Here is a 16,493-nt window from a genome sequence, read left to right on the forward strand (position 1 = left end):
AAATTCCACCGGTGGAATTAGCACCAGCAGAATTACCGCCAAAAACCAGTGGTAATTCCACCAGTGCTAATTCCACCGGTGGATTTACTGCCAAAACACAAAACGGTATTTCCGCCATATTAACGGCTGATGTACTGCCAAAATGCACTGCCAAAATAATGTACTGCCAAAATAATGCCAAAAACAAGCAGTAATTCCTCAAAAATACCAGTGAGTGCAGTTACCTCCAGCTCAGAGGAGGAGCAATCATATTACGCATGCAAGAATGAGGCTTTGGTGCTATGCCATGCATTGGAGCTAAAGTATCCGCAACAGGAAGTATTATTCTGCGAATGTGTAAATGACTTGTGATGCCGTTCTGACAGTGAGCCAGGGCTGTGCCCATTTTCCAGGTTCCACTCATGATGCCATGGTCCTGTGGAACAGCACCCTGGCAGGACGTATGGACTCCTATAGGGGAAAGCATACATGGATATTGGGTAAGTGGAAATACTCACAATACAATGCACATGTGGAGCAAAGAATGAGAAGAGGATGGGGTGGTGGGGGGCACAGGAGTACTGCAATACACATCTTGGCCATAGTCAGTACCTGATGCATGTGAGTCAAAGAATGCAGGCCAAGATGAGGAAAAGCTATCATAACTCAATAGTGCATAGGCCATCCCCAATATCCCCTCCCCAGGTACAGTGTGACATGAGTGTGCATGATAGTCAGGTACATAGGATGCACTGATGAATGCCGGGGCTGGGAGGACAGCTCAGGGGCAACACGCTACTCTTGGACACAAGCCCACGCTGTGGAGCATGGGTTCAATAACCGGTCTTGCACTTAAAGGTTGGAGTCCAGCATGAAACGTGATGTATTAAACCAATTTATTTTCAATGCACTACTATTGTTGCCAACAACTGTAACAATGCGAAAGGCATACACATGACAAAACGAACCAACTAGCCACTGCACGAGTAGCACTGAATAGCAGGAATTATGATTTGTGTAAGGGTGATGCGGGTAGTGAGGAGAGAGCGGCTGCTGACTCATTCACCATGCAGCAAGATGAACAGGAATTGTTACCCATTAGCCATTTTAAGACCCACACAGCCCCAACGTCATGTAGTGGCCTGATGTACCGTATGGAAATGATATCCCTGCAGCATAGCGCCTAGATGACTGCGTGCATAACAAATCCTTCCAACATCTTACCTCTGACCTCTTGCAGGTGACTCTGGCTATCCACTGCGGCCATGGCTCATGGCACCCACCAGAAACCCTGCAGCCGCAGGATGTGGCAGACAGCAAGGCACACACAGGGATCAGGGTAAGCAGAGAGCATGCATTTGGACCGCTTAAGGCAAGATTCTGGTGCCTCAACCGGATGGGCGGGGCACTTATGTACAGTCCTGTGAAGGTTGGGAAGGTTGCCATGGTCTGTGCAATGCTGCACAAGATGTGCATTAGCAAGAATGAGCCCGTGCCTCCAGAGGACAGCAAAGGTCACCCCGATTCCGATGATGAAGATGACGCAGATCTTCACAGGCCACCTCGGGGAGGACGTAATGATGGAAGGGAAGAATGCATCAACTGTCGCAGCTCATTGAGAACTATTTTTGAATCACACATGATTTGACAGTTTCACTGGAAATGTACTCATCAATAACATCACATCAATGACAAACATGATTGACAACTGAAATCATTTGCTGCAATGCTATTTTATTTTACAGGGATATACCCATGGCCCTCCCATCACCCTCATACCCAACACCAATACCATCCCACTACCCACATCCCCAACACCAATGGCCAGCCCCGACCCTCATCCCCAACACCAATGGCCAGCCACGAACCTCATCCCTAAAACCAATGGCCACCCACCACCCACATCCCCAACACCAATGGCCAGCCACAACCCTCATCCCCAACACCAATGGCCAGCCACGAACCTCATCCCCAAAATCAATGGCCACCCACCACCCACATCCCCAACACCAATGGCCAGCCACAACCCTCATCCCCAACACCAATGCCCTCCCACCACCTCAGTCCCCTGAACCAATGACAGTGCTGCGTCTATCCCTACTGTCGCCTGCGCTTGCCATGTCCTGGTGTAGGCGGTTGGGGAGCGAGACATTATCCTTTGTGATCTCCCTACCTGAGTGTTGGGGACTGAACTCTCTGTGTGAGTAGAAGAGATGGAGCTGGCTTTCTTCCCTCTGATGTGCTGTAGTGTGAGCCTGATGGCCTTCAGGACTGTCTCATTGCTGAGTGACTTGGCCTCTGCCAACTCTAGCACTCTCTTCCCAACCAGGCTGTTGGCAGCTGCAATGCGCCTGCTCTGCCTCTCTGTGGCGCTGGTCACCCACCTCAATGCCCCCAGCACGGCATCCCTCATGGCTTGTGAATGGCCCAGTTGTTCCTCTGCTATGCTCTTCATTCACTCCTGCCGCTGCGGCATCACGTCGTGCCTCCCCTATATTGTTTTCAGCGAGTGTTGGGGTACCAGGGATGATGGGTTGGGCTTCTGCTCCCTCCTTGATGGATATGCGCAGATGAGCCATCATAATCAGTGACTGTGTCTTCTTTATGGTGCCACTGCACTGCATGGCCACTGGATGAGGGTTCGGGAATGTTGGGGTAAGGAGACAGGATGGGAAAGGTAGAGGAGTCTGGCAGGTGAATGTCCCTGATGACCGTAACTGGCGCACTTGTCATGGTGGCAGTAACAGGTTCAGTCTGTGCTGAGACAGAGGTGGCTGTGGGTGTGGCAGTAGTAATTGCAACAGCCACTTGCTCGGCTGTGTTGGTGTTGGCCACTGCAGTGGCTTCACCAACCGTATCCCTGCTGTCGGTTGTGGGGATGGAGCTGGTGGTCTGTGGTGCAGGCTCTATAGCGCACACTAACGCAGTGGGCGCTGACAAGGGAATGGCTGTGGAAGACTTGCCTACAGGTTTCCACCGACTAGCTGATCCACGCGCTATGTGGCAAGAGGACGGCACTAGCGTAGAGGTGTAAGATGCCGCAGCGGATGTCATAGGCCCCTCATCTCCTGCTTGACTGGCTTGAGTGCCTGTTGGGAGAGAAGCTATCACTTCATATGTGTACATTACAGGATTGACTATTCGATACATACAGGCTCATTGTTAGTGGCTGAACATCATTCATTGTGGTGACCTGTGTGGATGTTGCGCATCGGCTGTCTGTGAGTGGCATCCTGCCCTAAATGCACGTTTCTGCTGCTGCTACGGAATGACTTTGGCTTTGACGCGTGCATTTAATAGACAGGCGGGCCTATTCACTTTTTACCAGGGTCATGGTCTTTGTCTGCACAATGCATGTTGGTAATCTGCTGGAAACATGTGGGTCTAGGGAATGTTTGGCCACTGAGGATTCTTGGGCCTTCTCATGTTGTGCCCCCTGATTGATGTGTGTTATAACTGGCATTGTCCGTGTGGCAGTTGCTTATTGCCAATGGCATTCTGTTTGCCAGTATGGTATGTAAGTTGCGCAGCATTTGGCTGTCTGCCCAGATGTGTTAGTTAGGGGTCATCTCGTTTTTGGGTGACATGTGAATGAGGGAGTCTAACAATGGCTACTAGGTAGTACTGGGGATCTCATGGACATGCCGGGTCAATTGACACACCATGTGACAGATCGCTTTTGGGCATTTGCTGGCATCATTTGAGAACAGCATGTCAGGTATGCATGCAAGTCTGACCTTCCTTCAGCACTCGTTGCTGGGGTCACTAGATTGATTGCAACCATTGTGCATGTGCAATTGTGGCGACAGTGTATGGCTTCCCATTTGATATGGGTTATGTCATTGGCACTTGGTTATACGTTTACTCACCATGGTCTGCAGGAGTTCCGGCTCTGACCTAGGCCGAACCTACGCACTCCAGGAGAGCCATGTGGTAGATGGAGCAGGATGTTTCCTCCCATGGGGTGACCTTAAGGCGCTCAACTGTGCCTCCTCCTGTAACTGATGTCTCCCTGTGGTGTTGTGCCAGCAGTGAGCGGACCCTGGCTTTGAGATCATTCCACCTCTTTTCATTGTCATCCATGTCTCGGGGCACTGTCCCTACAGCCACCATCCTTGTCCCACACTTCATTCCAGGTGGCAGCCTTCGTCGGGTGTGATGTTTTCTTGTTCTGGGCACCATACAGCTCATCAGAATGTACCGCTACTTTCTCTGCCAATACTGGGAGCACAGCATCCGTAAACCTTGGCTTCATGTGCCATATTTCAGGTACTTTGAGCTTTTCCCACAGACATGTTTGCACTCTCTTTCACTGTTGGATGGCTGCAGAAAAATTTCAATAGATTGCCTATTTAAAGATGGCTGCCGTGAAGCTTCTCATTCCCTTCATGACGCTAATTCCACATGACGTCAATTCTGCCAATATTTGTCCGAATTACCGTTCGGTAATTTCTCCAAATACTTTTGGCAGTAAGGGTAAAAATTGTAAGTCAGTAGTTGGGTAAAAAGACAGAATTCTCGTGCCTTCTGTTTCACAAGTGTTAAAAACACAGTGGTCAAAGAGGAAAATAAAATTGTAAATCTGACTACAGGGAGGAGCCGGATCGACTGCGGAAAACATTAAACAAAAAGAAAAATGCCACGAGTATGTTTAAGAATGCTTCTGATGCTCCACAACCGGAAGTTATAATTTAAACACAGGAAAGTCTAAGGAAGGCATTGGGCCTCATTACGACCCTGGCGCTAATGGGTTAACGGCAGTGCTTAATTTGTGGGGGTGGTTGCTGGTGCCCAACACCAGCACTCTTTTTTGGGCACCGGAACTAATCATGGGGGGCCAGCGCACGTGCAATTGCTTTATTTGTTCTTCCACTTCACTTTGCTTCATTATAAATCATTGGGTTTGTTTGTCATTGTGATCTCTCGTGCTTGCAGGTCCAGGCCATGGCTGGCTGGTCCTGGGAGGGACCTGCAATAGCAATGAACAAGTTACAAACAACAGCCAATGAAAACTGCCATTCTGTTGTTACTATCCAGTATTTGATACATTCTGTATAGTAACACAGAATGTGCAGTTTTCATTGGCTGTTCTTCTGTGCCAGTGAAATTACATGGTGGCGTGTTGTTGTTACAGGAGGAAGTGCGGCGCCACCTTCATTTCACAAGTTTTTTGTGAAGTGAAGGTGTCTAGGCGTAGCGTGTGAGAGAGCCTGCCCTGCTGCACTGCGTGGTGCGGCCTAGTTGCTTCCTGGGGCCCCCCTCTGCCTGCTTTTTCATCTTTGGGTGCCAGTGTGCGCCTCCACACCGCCCACCCTGAGACCCCAACAGGAGAGAAGACCAAGTCCCAGTCGGCAAAGCAGGTAAGTCTGGACCGAAAACAGCAGCCTGCCCTGAGCCTGTCACAGTAATCAGGCAAGGAAGGGCCAGGTCGGGGCCCGAGCGGCGGCGCGGTCCCCTGGTGGTGTCCTGACTTGCCAAGAGTCCGGATACCACCAGGGGCCCGTCCGCACCCGGGCTTCTGTCTGTGTGACCTGTGTGCTGCTGACCGGAGTGCCACGCCCAGGCCAATTTCTGTGACCACCAGGCAGGGCTGCCGCGGCCCATACTGAGTTGGATGACTCTGCCACGGCGCGAGCCCGTGGATTTATTTGTGCCCTAATTAGTATGTTTTTAACTTTTTTCTTTTAAAAAACCTTACCTTCCGTGGGGCCGGTGGCCGGGCCCCACCCCACGGAAGGTAGGTTTTAAAAGAAATAAGTATTTATGAGTGGAGGCTGGGGCCCATCACTTCAAAAGTGATGGGCCCCAGCCGCCCAAATATACGTTTTTTCTTTTAAAGGTGCCGCTGCGCACCTATTTTTGTCATCAACATGGCCGCGGTGGCTGTGGCGGGCGGCCCCACGGAAGATATCCTAAAGTGATTGAGGCAGCTCAGCTCAGGCAGCAAGACCCAGGACCGGGCGGGGCACGGGCGGCGGCGTTGTCTTCGTCCCTGGTGAAGTCCTGCTGGGTCTGAGTGGTGAGTGCACTGTGGCCGTGGCTGCCCCATTGGGTTAGCATGTGGTGAGTGTGGTCATACAAAGCACCCGGTGGGAGGAGGGGGGGACCTTGTTGATGGTGGCAGCTTACCGGTTTTTATCGGTTTGTTATCTGCCACCTGCCTCCTGCTCATACACTACTCTTTCTTATATCGAATAGAAAGACTGTCCCCTGGCGCTGGTACACTGCGTGCTGACTAGTATCATTCTGTGTTTTACTTACCACTTTTAATGAGGGTGGCAGTGGCGACCGTTGGGTTTATGCTCTTGGAACCACTTTTGGTGGAGTGAACTGACTGTTCTTGGGATTGGTTGTGTGGGTGTAAAGAGGTCTACCTTTCTTCTTGTTATTGAGGCCCGGCTTGGAGTTGGGTTGTAATTCCTTTCTTGCCCTTCACTCCCTGTCTTCCGAGAGCTTCATCCACCAGTATTTTACCTCTGGAAAACGGCAGGTTTGCCTCATACTAAAATGCACAATTTGCCTCACATTTTATCAAAAAGCCTCCCCCGTGGGTACTACTCAGGACAGCAAGTATGGTCCAGACGTCTAACAAGTGTGGTCTAGAACTTAGATATGTGTTCAAATGCACTCTTTTGCCTCTGGGGTTGCCGGAATGCTGGAACCACTACACCTACCATAACAAGTGTTTTCCAACTTTAAAGCATCATACTTTCTCAATCCATGTGTGCCCTTCCCCATCCATCCCACTACTAGCCTGTGCCAGCAGTTGCTGCAGCACCAAACATGTGACATGGAGCAGCAGCAGAGTGATGGGCCGATCTAGGTCTGGCACTGAACTGGCGCGGGCTGCGCGCCATCACTGCGGGCGGCGCCGCGTGTCCGCACTGCGAGCAGCGCCGCGCGGTGCATTATGGGGCCAATATTTTTTGGGCACTGGCACTTATTTTTTTACAAATTAAGCACTGGTTAACGGTGCTGTAAAAGGCTGCGGCGCCGTTAACCCATTAGCGCCTGATTACGAGATCCCTTTGCGGGACCCGACCTTAACGGCTGGTCTACACCAGCCGTTAAAGTAGGGACCCTCAAAGGGACCTTGGTGCTAAGCACGGTACCGCAATTTGCGGTACCGTACTTAGCACCTTCCCCATTCCCATTGAGCCCTATGGGGCAAAAATGGGAATGGGGAAGGGCCATAGAGAAAGGGGGAATTACCGCCCCGCCAACCTTGTAATGGGGTGGTAATTCCCCCTTTCTCCATGGCGGAGTCGGTAAGTTACCGGCATGGACCATGGTGCTATTAGCACCATGGTTTTCCGCCTGGGTCGTAATGAGGCCCATGGACTTCCAAGTCTGTGTTGTTTGTGTCATTGATACACACACATGTAACAAGAAATTGACATTACTTCTCAACTGCAAGAGCACACGATCGTTCAGTTCCGATGTCACAATGTCTGCTACCAGAATGACCAAAGAGTGAGAAAGGAAGCTCCCTAAACAGGATACCTGCTCTCGTTTGAATAACTAAGCTTTCACAGTTCCTTACATGTGCTAGCTATACCATATGATGGGGATCAATGGGTGTGACTGCGACATTTGGGAAGCACTTAACATATGATGGCAGCAAATATCTACCAGATGCTGGCCATACAATACATGTTATGGCACTATTGGGGGGTCAGAGGCTGTATTTGGCAAATGATATCAGTAACTGTGGCGTTACATCTAGTGCTAAGAGTATTCATTTGATGGCTTTTTGTGAGGCAGCACGTGGCTTATGATTGCAGCACCTGCAAGGTTATACTTTGCATATGGAGCAACAAAGGTGGGGGTCGGGGGGGGCACAACTTTCTTAACAACAAGTTGTGTTGTGTATACTTTGCATATGCTCACAGGAGCAAGCATATCGTGGCATTATTGGGACATGTTTTGGTGCACATGGCATATGATGGCAGAACCTGCACAGCTAAACGTTGCATGTCATATCCATGCTAGTCATTTCTTGGCATTGATAGACCATGTGAGGCTGCCACTAGCATACATATAGATTTCATATACCCATGTGCTCATACTTGCCTATTCACTTATTGAGATCTCCCATAGCAATGCCTAACGATTATATCACCTGGCCATAGCATGGAAACAGCTGCCACACGGTGTGAGTGCCTGGCAATAGCAGTGCAGCACTGCAGAATGTCTATCTAATGCCTACACAGGAGCCAACACGATTGGATGTGCCAATGTCTGATTGACATGTATTTTTAGCTCCTTGTCTCTCAGGCCTGCATCTTTAATGAAGTGCCGCCAGTACAGCAAAAGAAAATCTCTAGTTGGGTTGTGAACAGCCAAATCCCAAAATGACAATGTTGGAGTCCATCTCCAAATATGGTGGGTGTTCTGAGTGCAGTTTTTATACAAATTAAACGTCGTGTCTGCACTGATTAGCGATCTTATGTAGAAGCACCACTTTCTCCACAATTGTCATAATTAAGAGCTCACACTCTGTGGTCTTGTAGGCCCTGAAACAGCCACTTTAAGGGTAACTCTAGTGCATGGGGCTGTTCCCCTGTCTCTGCCCCTGGTAGGGCCATCAGTGCCCACATCATTCCATCCTCTCCCCTACCAACCCCACAAGGATCCATTGCTACCCTTAGCTGCACATGGCAAATCAGAGCAATAGCTTAACTAGAATAAAGAAACCTGGTTGAACATAGTATTCCCAAATAAAGTGACAAGCATTGGCAAAGCCAATCGTTTGGGCATTTGCACAAGCATTTCATTCTGGTGAGAGGGTGTATGCGCACCGTGTGGCTGTATGCTCAGGGTGTGGGTGTATGCACAGTGTGAGGGCCTATATGTACTGTGAACATGTATTTTCAGTGCTATAAAGCACGTGACGTGTGAGGGTGTATGTGCAGTGTGAGGGTGCATGTATTGTGTCTCTGTGTATACACGTTATGCACAGTGTGTGGGTGTATGCTGTGATGAAGTCTCATATTTTAGACTGGGGTTTGGGCTGGGGTGGCAAGGGCTGGGCTCCATCACACACTGTGTGGAGTAGGGCCCAGAGGAGGTGCATTGAGGTCCCTTCAGGCTCTCTATCCCATCACCAGCCTTAGTAGAAGGCCATACCCCCACGCATCTGGGAGACAGTTAATAATGAGACCCTGTGAGGGATAGAGACCCAGGGAGGAAGAATTCCTGCGGCCAGGGTAAAGGACAACTGGCACTGATAACAGAGACCCACCGATGAGGGATTAAAGGGATGCATGACTTGCCACAGCTGGGGAAGTGGGGAGATACCTCAGTGACCCTTTCCCCACAAATGCTGCTCTTGAAGTGCATACACTCTATAATGAAACTAGAGTATCCCCTTTTTCCAAGACATTGTCCTAACCGTTTACTAAAGGGTTCAGCCAATCTCCCCTGCGCTGACCACTTATCCCACATTTCTAAACCTCTGACCCATGTGTCCCTGAATTTTGTACAAACCACAGACCTCAATGGCAATTGCAATGGTCACCCACTGAAATCATGCCCTCTGGGCAACAGCTCAACCTTGGAAACTAACTGCAAGAGCCTTCCTGTCCAAGAAGCAGTGTTACCCGTGTGGGAGCAGACAGAAGAACATGATGGTCCTGTGTCCGCTTACTATCAAGTATACAACAGTGGTGCAATGCAAGAAACATCTGATGGACCACCTTTCCTGTGCGCGACCACGCGCTTGGAAGATGAGCGCTTCTAGGCGTGGAAGAGATGGTGGACAGGAGTCTGGCATGCCCTGTGTGGAGAAACCAACAGTTCGCGACACAGCGCAATTCAATGGCGGATGGCCATCATAAGGGATTGGTCTGCAAATCCACGGTCAGTCTGTGGGGAAAAATCCAGAGCAGCTGCAGGGAACAGTATGAATGCAAACATTCAATTCCCATGCTCAGCTTGCTGTGTTACTCAGCTGAGTGCACTTCGGTATTCGTGTGCCCAAGGAGAAGGTTCCTACAGCCTCTAAAGTACTCAGCACTCTACACAGAGCGAGTGTGTTCGAGCAAGGAAGGCAGGGATGATCTGGAGCAGTGGGGAGGGTGGATAATGAAGAGAGGGGTGGAGAGAGAGAGAGAGAGAGAGAGAGCATGGGAGAGAGAGAGAGAGAAAGAGGCAGAGCCAGCAGGTGTCAAAAGCTTAAAGGGAACTGATACCCCAAAGCTGAAGAGAGGATGGTATACGAGAGGCAGAAAGGAATAGAGTCCTGTACATACAAAAGTATATTCCATAAGAATAGACTAACAACGAAGACAACATCCAGAAACAGGCAAGCAATGCATCTATGTCAAGCACATTTGATTCCCACTTGAGGTGTACACAGAATGGCTGCCGGGGTTCAAACAATGCAAGGGAAAGCTCTAGCCTTTTGAGCAAGTTATTATTACAGTGCCTCACTCTGAAGGCTCATGGGAAGGCACATCCGGAGCGGAATTATATGTCAGGACCTAAAGCAAGAACAAGGAAATAGTGTTCACAAGATCATAGTTTTGCAAAGGTAGCGGGCACCCCTCTCTCGAAAGAACTGACTTGATAACCTGTTCAGTGGTTATTAACGACTTGAGAGTTCTCAGCCACTGCTTTTACTCACTGTGGCCCTCATTAGGACCCTGGCGGAGAGGGGTTTACGCCAGCGTAATGCATGGCGTACCTCTCCGCCAGACTACGACATTCCGTAGCGCCATGGAGATTTTTACGCCTGCTTTTTGCAGGCGGAAAAATCCATGGCGCTACGGGACTTGTTGTTAATTACGCCACCGTAATTTACGGTGGCGTAATTAACGCCTTCCCCACTCCCATTATACCCTATGGGGCAAAAATGGGAATGGGGAAGGGTAAATGGGGATTGGGGACTTACCGCCCCGCCAACCTCGGAATGGGGCGGTAAGTCCGCCAACCCCCATGGCGGTATTGGCAGCTCTGCGCCATGGTCCATGGTGCAAATTGCACCATGGACCTCCGCCAGGGTCGTAATGAGGGCCTGTGCCTTTCACAGATGGGAAATATCCATTTGCATATCAGTCTTTGTCCTGCCGAGGGGCAGTCCAGCACCGAAATGCAATGGCAATTCCAACCTGAACGAGAGTACCACCAGCAACCCCATACACGTGTTTCACCATTGTTGGGGATCATCAGTGAGGTGAAGCTGATGCCTCTCTAAGCACAGTGAGAGGGCGACCACGTCTGATTGCCCCCAGGAGACCTAGGGTTACCAATCCCAGGTTCCTTGAAAAATAGTTTTGCAAAGGTAGCGGGCGCCCCTCTCTCGAAAGAACAGACTTGATAACCTGTTCAGTGGTTATTAACCACTTGAGAGTTCGCAGCCACTGCATTTACTCACTGTGCCTTTCACAGATGGGAAATATCCATTTGCATATCAGTCTTTGTCCTGCCCAGGGGCAGTCCAGCACCGAAATGCAATGGCAATTCCAACCTGAAGGAGAGTACCACCAGCAACCCCATACACGTGTTTCACCCTTGTTGGGGATCATCAGTGAGGTGAAGCTGATGCCTCTCTAAGCACAGTGAGAGGGAGACCACGTCTGGTTGCCCCCAGGAGACCTAGGGTTACCAATCCCAGGTTCCTTGAAAAATAGTTTTGCAAAGGTAGCGGGCGCCCCTCTCTCGAAAGAACCGACTTGATAACCTGTTCAGTGGTTATTAACCACTTGAGAGTTCGCAGCCACTGATTTTACTCACTGTGCATTTCACAGATGGGAAATATCCATTTGCATATCAGTCTTTGTCCTGCCCAGGGGCAGTCCAGCACCGAAATGCAATGGCAATTCCAACCTGAACGAGAGTACCACCAGCAACCCCATACACGTGTTTCACCCTTGTTGGGGATCATCAGTGAGGTGAAGCTGATGCCTCTCTAAGCACAGTGAGAGAGTGAAAGGGTGAAACACGTGTATGGGGTTGCTGGTGGTACTCTCGGTCAGGTTGGAATTGCCATTGCATTTCAGTGCTGGACTGCCCCTGGGCAGGACAAAGACTGATATGCAAATGGATATTTCCCATCTGTGAAAGGCACAGTGAGTAAAAGCGGTGGCTGCGAACTCTCAAGTGGTTAATAACCACTGAATAAGTTATCAGGCCTTGTTCTGTCGAGAGAGGGGCGCCCGCTACCTTTGCAAACTAAATTTCAAGGAACCTGGGATTGGTAACCCTAGGTCTCCTGGGGGCAACCAGACGTGGTCTCCCTCTCACTGTGCTTAGAGAGGCATCAGCTTCACCTCACTGATGATCCCCAACAAGGGTGAAACACGTGTATGGGGTTGCCATTGCATTTCGGTGCTGGACTGCCCCTGGGCAGGACAAAGACTGATATGCAAATGGATATTTCCCATCTGTGAAAGGCACAGTGAGTAAAAGCAGTGGCTGCGAACTCTCAAGTGGTTAATAACCACTGAACAGGTTATCAGACCTTGTTCTGTCGAGAGAGGGGCGCCCGCTACCTTTGCAAACTAAATTTCAAGGAACCTGGGATTGGTAACCCTAGGTCTCCTGGGGGCAACCAGACGTGGTCTCCCTCTCACTGTGCTTAGAGAGGCATCAGCTTCACCTCACTGATGATCCCCAACAATGGTGAAACACGTGTATGGGGTTGCTGGTGGTACTCTCGGTCAGGTTGGAATTGCCATTGCATTTCGGTGCTAGACTGCCCCTGGGCAGGACAAAGACTGATATGCAAATGGATATTTCCCATCTGTGAAAGGCACAGTGAGTAAAAGCAGTGGCTGCGAACTCTCAAGTGGTTAATAACCACTGAACAGGTTATCAGACCTTGTTCTGTCTAGAGAGGGGCGACCGCTACCTTTGCAAACTTCACAAGATCATAGCCTGTCTGGGTCAAGCAGCAACAGAACAGCTTTCTGTTTCTTCTGAAACAGAAAGCTTCATACAATTACCAACTGTGGCACAATGAACGATAGTGACATGGCAAAGGAAGGGGACAGAGATTGCCTGTGGGGAACCAAGCACCCAAACTCTGAACAAATGATTTACATAAGAACAAGTGAGGACAGGAACAATAACACAAACCTTCACAAAATATTACAGTAAAAGAACCAGAAGTCTTAGTAAGTAAAGGTTCAAGAATATGAGCGGGAGGAAGGATAGCTTAGGGGCAACGTGCTTATCGCAGTGCAACACAGGTTTGAATCCTGATCCCGCTCTTAGAAACCATTAAGCGTGCTATAAATGAACAATTATAATTATAAAGAGAATTATGGAAACTACTGGCTGAAGGTACGGACTAGATTCAAGGAGACTACAATCAAGAAACTACAGGCTGAAACTGCAGACTAGAATCATGGAACTGTGAGCTGAACAGATGGAACAGAATATCAAGGATGTTAGCCAGAGAGCAAAGGGACTGCAGCAGGAAGCAAAGGAACTGCAGGAAGAGAGCAAAAGTTGCTGCAAGGCAGAGAGCAAAGAGATTGCAGGGCAAAGAGCAAAGAGACTGAAGGACAAAGCAAAGAGACTGAGAGAAGAGATCAAAGGGGCTGCAGGGCAGAGGACAAAGAGACTGCAGGGGAGAGATCAAAGGGACAGCAAGGTAGAAAGCAAAGAGATGGCAAGTAGGCTCCTTCCTATTCATACCGAGCATTGGCAATCAATACCAACAGTTTGAGCATTTGTTTAGGTATGGGAAAGGCACTTGCCAGGAACAGCAGTAGCGGTATTGAGAGGCCATTGATGGTAGCAGGTGCAAAATGGTGCAAGTACCTGGGCATCTAATAGCACTGCATGGAAAATGCCTAATACATATACACAAGCCAAACATGTTGGTTTTGCCAATGCTTGCTTTAAACGGAACTTCAGTGAAGGACAACACGCATAGTGCTTATACATCGAGTGGCTGAAGGCAGGCCTCGCTAAGATATTTGTATGACACTAGTTGTGCATTTACAACTAACTCTCAGAAGACTGCTTTAAAAAAAAAAACACTGGCAGGCATGTCGAGTGCAAAGTTTGATGGTGAGGCTTGATTAAAGCGAGCTCAAAGAGTTCCATGGGGAGGTGTTTTGGCCAGGGATGGGCAGGAACTGGGTGGGAATGGCCATAGGAATTAGCAATGCATTGGGCAGTCAATGGGTGGGCAAATAACCTGACAACACAGACTAGTTTTAGGTCCCTCCTCATATGCCATTTCTATCTTTCTGTACTCTAATGCAATAATCTCGGCTTATAGGTGCTGTGAAAGCACCACTTAATAGCCCAAACTAAAAAGGGCCGGTTGGGAGAACCTCTCAAACCTCTAACCCATTTTGCCTCTTGATGCAGGGAGAAAAATGTTCGCAAGAGCAGCTCGCACTGACCTAGAAGAATGGATATAAAATCATACACCATATCCATCTCTTTTAGAAAACGTCTTAAGACGTTACTGTTCATTTAGTTTGTGAGTCATCCATTTCTGTTATACACGTTTGCGCCCTGATGGCTGTGGGCTCTGGTGCATTATAAACAAATAAATATAAACACATAAACATGCTGATTTTCAGGCAACTAGAGCCTTAAACTCAGAAAGGCCCTATTATTCCAAGAGAGCGGGAAAAGCCTGCCCTGGGGCCAAGGCGTAAAACACGCTATGCTATGAAATTGATCAAGCAGCCTTCTGGGTCACACCAGAAATGCTGAGCCACTCATCCACGGATATCAACAAAAAAGCCTATTTTGAACAGGAAGAGGTAAAGGCCATGTCTAGCATCCAGGGTACAAACTCATTGCCTATATACTGGGCAAGGAAACTGGCGATAGGCCATTAAAGGTATTTGGACCTAGCTGAGCCCAGATTTTCCAGGTATTTATACTTCAAATTTAGGATAGCTTTACTCCCGCGGCCCAGCGGTCGCATAAATGGACCTCTGGAGTCTCTGACAGAGGCCACTACTGTCAGCATTACGTAGAAGATGATGTGCATTTTATGCTAATCTGTCGCGCCTACTTATCATTAAGGAAATTACATTTAAAACTGCTATTTACTACAGCAGGGAGAAGGCGTACCTCAGAGGCAATGTCAACATGACAGAATGGATGATCATTTGTAGGTACAAGCAGTGGCCACTTTTGTCCATAGAGCATTGCCGAGAAGACAGAATCTGTTAAATCTTGCTGGGTAAATAAAGCCACCATTAATTATTTATTGAGGATTTGTTAAGTGCCCGCGCAACAAAATAGTGTTTCAAGGCACCACAAGGCAAAATGGGGCGGGAACAAGGGGAGAACAAATCATGGCAAAAGACAGAAAATATACAATCGTGGTGCTACTAGGTCTTGCAGCATTCAGACGTGCAAGGGCTGTGACCACCAGTGCAGGAGACGGGGGAGGGGCAAGGTATGGGCAAGTGCTGGTGATAGACTGGGAGGGAAGTGCTGAGGGTGCCGGGGGAGGAACCGCTGGTTAAGGGCTAGTGCAGGGGAATCGGACATGTGGGATGTGCAGCTGCCCGGTAGAGGGCCTGCAAGGGAAGTGCTGGGGGGCGGGGGTGCTGGTGTCGAGTGTGCAGGGGCCTGGTACCTGTGTGATTCATGAAGTTCCAGGCTGGCAGTCTCAGCAGCAGAGGGGTGATTAGCATGGAAGGGAAAGCGGTAGAAAAAAGAAGAGTTTTGAGAAGTTTCCGGAAGCTAAGGATTTTTGTGGCTCAAGTCTGAGAGGGGCAGGGAGGCTGTTCCAAACAGAGGCACCAACTGAAGGGAGAGATCTGTCCCCCATTCTCTGCTTGGAGAAGCGTTTGACAAGCAGTGAGTTGGATCTAGCGGAGCGGAGGACTCAAGCAGCGGTGTATTTAGGGAGAGAAAGTTGGAGATAGCGTGGGCCCAGGCTCCAGAAAGCCTTGTGGATGAAGCAGAGGGTCTTGAATTTGTTCCTTGCGGCCCCTGGGTGCCAATGGAGAGATTGTAGGGCTGGAGAGATACGGTCCCGTCGCTTGAGACCAAGGATAAGTCTTGAAGCCCTATTCTGGATTAGCTGAAGGGGGCATAGGGAGGAAAGTGGGGCGATTGAGGAAGAGGCTGTTGGAGTAGTCCAGCCTAGCGAGGACCAGAGCTCTGGCAACATTGAACCTCTTGTTAAGTTGTGCGTTCCGAGGACGAGGCGTACCTGTATCTCCAGGAGTCTTGCGTGCCGAGGTAGCCAGGTCGTGGTAGGTGTAGACAAGTAGCTGATGAAGTCTTTCGCTAATGAAGAGAAGTGACGCAAAGAACCGACCCCGGACCCGTCCTGTTATACAGGATTGAACTGGGGCCAGCTCCTGACGCCACGAATGACATTTCCCAATATTAACGTGGCGCCAGAACAGTGCAAGCACTGATTGGGAAGGTCGTAGATGTTACTGGCAAATACTGGCAAAGTATCCCAAGCAGCTATCCAGGATGGTGAAGGTTCAAGGTAGCCAGTACAGGTAAGCAGAATGTTCAAGGTACCTAAATGCGAGTAGCAGCAAGTCCAAGGTACCAATGCAGGTAAACAG

General features: G+C 49.3%; 1 long non-coding RNA gene across 3 annotated transcripts in view; it reads left to right on the forward strand.

Moving 5' to 3' along the window:
• LOC138510390 (uncharacterized) overlaps window positions 1-16,493 on the forward strand; it is a 78,890-nt gene that overhangs the window by 38,371 nt on the left and 24,026 nt on the right. The window contains exons 3-4 of one of the 3 annotated variants that reach the window (XR_011280379.1): window positions 393-479; window positions 1,220-1,318. This is a non-coding gene — a long non-coding RNA (uncharacterized lncRNA). Of the gene's footprint in view, window positions 1-392; window positions 480-1,219; window positions 1,591-16,493 lie in introns of those variants that run through there. The other 2 variants (XR_011280378.1, XR_011280377.1) reach the window with 2 other exon arrangements.

The sequence above is a fragment of the Ambystoma mexicanum genome, chromosome 6p (genome assembly GCF_040938575.1).
Source record: "Ambystoma mexicanum isolate Mex_15411 chromosome 6p, UKY_AmexF1_1, whole genome shotgun sequence".
NCBI lineage: Eukaryota > Metazoa > Chordata > Amphibia > Caudata > Ambystomatidae > Ambystoma > Ambystoma mexicanum.